Source organism: Oreochromis niloticus, linkage group LG7 (assembly GCF_001858045.2).
Source record: "Oreochromis niloticus isolate F11D_XX linkage group LG7, O_niloticus_UMD_NMBU, whole genome shotgun sequence".
In the NCBI taxonomy this organism is placed as follows: domain Eukaryota; kingdom Metazoa; phylum Chordata; class Actinopteri; order Cichliformes; family Cichlidae; genus Oreochromis; species Oreochromis niloticus.
Window position 1 is genome coordinate 30,503,364 of NC_031972.2, and position 6,000 is coordinate 30,509,363.

The following is a 6,000-nucleotide window of genomic DNA, read 5'->3' on the forward strand; positions in this document are numbered from 1 at the left end:
CCATTTGTGCAGCACTTGCTCGAACAGGATACTCATGCTTTCACACAACACTAAAAAGGTGAGGAGTTTACAAATACAATTTAGTAGAGGATGTTCCAATAGCAAAATAAAAGCTGTGGTTTTTTTAACTGAAGAAGGGATTCACCTGCTTACAGTGCGACTTCAGCAAAGCAAATAAATGCTTTGGTCCAACAATAAAGTTGTTTTACTTGCTGCAAGTGCTGCTGGCTTTGTGACCTCTTTATGATTTTTCAAATTAATATTCAAATGAATGTATTGTTGAACTTGGAAATGGAAATGATTATTCATGCATTTGTTTCATCCCGCTTAGACTATTGTAATTCCTTGTTTACTTGCTTAAGTAATGCCTCCCTGGAACGACTGCAGGGCGTTCAGAATGCTGCTGCTAGGCTTCTGACAAAGCATCACAAACACTCCCATGCCACTCCCCTGCTGATTCAGCTGCATTGGCTCCCTGTCAAGTTCAGGGTCCAATTTAAGATCATAATCATGACTTATAGGGCCCTGCACAGTGTAGCTGTTTAAACTCGCTTTTGGTTAATTTTGTTTTGTTTTGGATTTTAATGTCTGTTTTCTGCCTCTGTAAAGCACTTTGTGATTTTTATCTTGAAAGGTGCTATATAAATAAAATTTTACTTACTTACTTACTTGATAGAGGCTTGTGTATTACAGATAACTGCATTTTCTTGCTGCCTTTATATCTTTGCTTTGGAAAGGAAGAACATCAAAAACAGTAATATTACTGTTACAAAAACAGTAACAGTAGTAAATCGGAGGACTGTGAAATGAAAAGAGTTGATAATGAGCTTAAAAGAACCCAGGCCAGTGTGCATATTATCGGAAATACAAATATGGCTCTTAACTCAGGGGTCAAGGGAAGGGTGCTAAACTGAGTTAATGTGAAAGACAATTTTATGATGCCACAAAAACATAATTTTAAGGCTAGTTTAGATTGATCTTTTTCTTCTGCTTCTCTGTCCTTGAACTCTCAGAGCTGCAGACCGATTGTGCACTCAGCAATGGAGACTTAATAAGTTTCTCAACATCTACTGGACACACAAAAAATGTAGAAAAGCAAATAACCCAAAGCAAGGGAATTGTTGCGTTGAGCATTTCGAAAATCATGAGCATTTATTTCGAGCACGCAGAACAAAGCAGAAGCGGCCTGCTAAGCTGTCTCAAAGCAACACAAGCATGAGTGAGGCCCGGCCCTCATGTTGAGTGATGTGGCCTGTTTCACAGAGTCAGTGTTCCACTTCATCCATGTTTCAGACTGAGTTCAGGCCAAGGCTTCAGGAAGCCCAGAGAGGTTCTTTCACATTAAACTGCAAATAGTCTTTAGCCATTTTTGTCAGTTACCACTTTAAAACCCTTGCTTTAAAGTTATAGACACTCTACAAATATATGAAGAAAATGTTTAAGATCATTTGAAATAGTTTAAACTGAAGAAAATTTAGACGCTGCAGTCAACCCCAGCCCTAAGGACAAGCTGCAAAATAGACCACATTTCACAGTTTTTCAAAAATGCATGTACTCTTTTGCAATATGTGGTATTATTTAGCTGTAGGCCTCCAGTCATATTACAGCATTATTATCTTTGGTCATATTTACTGAATAGCAGTTATTAACTCTTCTTTATGTGTAGAATAGTCAGTGTGCAGATTCTATTCAGTCTCTATAATTTAGTGAGAGAGTGAAAAAAGGAAATATGTGACTTGTGCTCCTTTTTTCTGCTTTGTTGTTCTTTCACAACAGATTTGATCACATCTGCAGTGCATGTGAATTATAAACCTGTGTTTTTGAAAAAAAAACCCCCATTAAAGTCTAAAAGGGCCAATTTTGTCACGTTACCCAACAGATGCAACAAGTCATTTCGTTTAATCTTGTTCATCATTAGCTTCTCTTTGTGCTATAATGTACTCCCAACAGGTGCTGGTAGCACTCCTCAGACATTTTGGTTCATATTGATTTGATAGCATCACACAGTTGCTGCAAATTAGTTGGCTGCACATCCACAGGATTGCTCTGTAGGACTGAGATCTGTGACTGTAGAGGTCATTTGAGCACAGTGTCACACACTGTCATGGTCAAGAACCCAGTATGTGAGATGGTATATTATCGTGCTGGGAATTGTCATTAGTAGATGGGTACACTGTGATCAAACGGGGTGAACGGTCAGCAACAATACTGACCAGTGGTGTTTAAAAATGCTTGGTTGGTATTAAAAGGCCCAAAATGTACTAAGAAAATACCGTGCATGGATTATGCCACCACCACCAGCCTGAACCATTGATACAAGGCAGGTTGCTTCTGTGCTGTTTACACCAAATTCTGAGATTATGATCTGAATGTCACAGCAGAAATCAAGAACCATGAAACCAGGTGAAAGTCTTTCAGTCTTCTATTGTTTGGTGAGATCTTGTGAAGTGTAGCCTCAGTTTCCTGTTGTTAGCTGAAGGGAGTGGGACTCGGTATGGTATTCTGTTGCTGGAGCTCATTTTCTTCAAAGTTCAACATGATGCACATTCAGAGATGCTCTTATGCATACCTTGATTGTAACGAGTGGTTTTTTTTGAGTTACTTTTGCCTTACCATGAGCTTAAAGCATTTTGGCGATTCACCCCTGACCTCTGAAAACTTGACATTTTCACCAACTGCTATTCACTGGATTGGTTTGAACTTCAGCAGATCATCTTGACCGTTTCCACATGTGTGGAACTACTACTCAATGCACTGAGATACTTCCATGGGATTGGTTGGTTAGCTATTTGAGTTTAGGAGCACTTGGATGGGTGTACCTAACAAAGTACCTGCTGTGTTCATTATAGGAAATGAAATAAACACGTAGGGGTATTTTGACATAGCTGCATAGTGATCCCAGCCATTCCCACCCTATTAGCCATAATAGCCACAAGTCTGACACAAGCTACAGTAACGGTGTTCCTTAGAAGTCAATAGAATGGCAATAGATAGAAGTTATATTGGATTAATTCATATAGAGGACAATATTAAAAAATAAAACTAATTAAAAAAATACTTTTACGTTAACCAAAGAGTTTTTAGTTCAGTTCAATTTTAATTTATTTATATATGGCTAATTCAAAAGAAGAAATACCCTACAAGTATTAGAGCAAAAACCCGACCAGTAGCTCAGTCCCCTATGAGCAGCACTTTCCTGATCAGTTTGATATGTTTTCGAGAGTACCTGCTGTCTACCTGATTATCAAGACAAGTCTAACTAAGAATTTGCTTCGAGTGTTTTGACTGTTGCAACTGTCCCCACTTATACCTACCATTGACGTAAAGCAGTAATGTCTCCCACCTCAAAATAAAAGCACACAGGTTGCCAGCTTTTGTTCAGTTATCTTAATTGAAAAATTAAACACACTTTCTGTGTAAAGAGCAGGTCAAACACTTCTCATTAATATGCAGGGAGCAGGTAAAAAGGTGGGCTGACTGGGAAACAAAAAGATGCAGCTGAAGAGCAGGAAGAGAAAGTGAACACCAACAAAATCCACTTGTGCAGCTAATAAAGCCAGAGGCACACTCACTGAAACAAATAAACATTATCAATAAAGTCAACAGGTGGTGCTGGCAACTATATGAGTTTGACATTTGCAGAGGAGAGTAGAGGGGCGTAGTGTTGCGCATAGCCACACCATAAGCAACAAGTCAGCGCGTGAGCTCTGGAGTTTCATGTCGGAGCCAAGGCCAGCACCTTTCAGTCTCGACTTCTGACTAATGGCGCTGTCATCTGCTGCCATCATTTCTCTCCATCATCGCTTCCTCCTGGATGGCCCTTTAATATCAAACAGAATATCAAAGAGAAGGTCGAGCTGCTGCTGACACGTGTATAACACATGGGGGGTTAAGTCATGAAAAATGGTCAGATTTTGCAGTTAAAATATGGTTTTAATATAATTATGGCTGCTAAACAAGACCACAAACAGCAATTTTTAAAACCATATTATTTACTGCAGTTCAGTAAAAAACATATACAATACTTGCATATTCTAAAATTTTGATATATATATATATACATATATACTTACATATATATACATATATGTGTGTGTATATGTATATATATACATATACTCATCTTTCTATCTATCGATCTATCTATCGATCTATAGATCGATAGATAGATCGATAGAGCGATAGATAGATCGATAGATCAATAGATAGATAGATCGATAGATAGATCGATAGATAGATAGATAGGTATATGTGTCAAAGATGTACTTTTCCAGAACTACATCTTTGACACAAAAAGCTTGAGAGCCATTAACGTGCAACAGCCAACAGCAGTTGAGAAATGGACAAATTGTTGGCTTTTTTCTTTTTATCCTTTAAATCCTTTAAATTCAAGAGGTTTTTGTAGGAAAACATGAAAAAGGTTACGCAGTGGGTATTTTATGGTAATGATGTTCTTCTAAAATTCTTGTAAAATCAGATTGTCTGATTGTAAAATTAGATAATCTGATTGTAAAATCAGTTAATCCCTTAGGAGGAAAGCAAATACTCAGTAGTTTAGTTATATAGACTTAAGAGAGCAGATCTAGGCAAATTCTACATCATTAGAGCTATTGTATGTCATTGTTACCAGACAGATTTACTATTTTTAATATTTGCTATTAAATTTCTGGCCATTTCTTTTCCCTCTTTTGTCCTCTCTCTGATGGTATGAGTCATCTTTATGTCTGCAACTACTTCCACAATAGGCTGTTTCCATCTCTAACCTACCTCATAGTCATTCACACACAATCAGTCATTTGCACACATTCACACTGATGCAGCTTGTCTTTTTCAGTTTATGTTGGGCTGTGTATAGATCTTAGTTGATAGAACTAAGATAGAACTTCCCCTTCCCCTGATGCATCCATATGAGGGTGCGTGACAGTGCTAGAAAATTGCTGCATGTGTGTGTGTGATTGGATGAATGAGACTTATACTAGACGTCCTATATACGTACCAGCCTATTTACCATTCATATCATGACAGGGTTGATTTGGTAAAAACTCTTCCACAACCTTCTTTAAGTGAACACATAGGACCAAACAAGGAGATATGTTTAGGTTAGGTCTTTTGTACATCAGGCTACTGCTGTCAGTGAAGGTGTTTCTGTATGCAGATGGTGGTATATTAATTCAGTTTTATTTATACAGGGGTAAATCACAACAGCGGTCCCCACAAAGGTGCTTTATAGTAAAGGTAAAGACCCCCCAAATAATACAGAGAAAACTCCAACAATCAAATCATCCCTGAAATCACCAAAAAATAAATTAACAGAACTCTGTGCAGATATCAAGCTTATACTGTTTATGCCAATATGGTTTGGAATTCAATAAATTTAACCTTGTAGGACTTGTTTAAGGTGTGACTTTATCAGTGTCTCACGTCATGATGGAGGAATTTTGGCCCACTCCTCTTTACAATGTTGCTTCTGTTGTTTGGGGTTTGTGCGCATTTGTTCATGCACAGCTATCTTAAGGTCCGACCACAGCATTTCGCTCAGGTTGAGATCTGGACTTTGACTGGACCACTGCAGTCTTGTGGTTTGATCAGATGCAAGTTTGCAGACCTAAGCATGCTACCATGTTCTTTTCATAGTCACACTTGGTCAGTCTTTTTCTAAATCTACTCCCATGAAATTTAACATGCTAACTGAGGCCTACAGAGTTTAGGTGCAGCTCTTTTGTTTTGTTTTTTTTTTTGTATATTTGATCACTGGATGTGAATTTACTGAGGCATCCACCCCTGTGATGATTATAGCACTGTGTTAACACACTCCCGAATACTCCAGACTGGCAAACTTCCAAAGTGTTCTTTTATAGAGGTGGTCACACTTGCTGATTATCAGTTTAGGCATTTGATCAGCAGCACCTGGCTTATATGGCTTATATTCTTTATTTCTAGGGAAGCAGTAAGGATATACTTGGTATACTTGATATACTTTAAGGACTACATAAAGGTCCT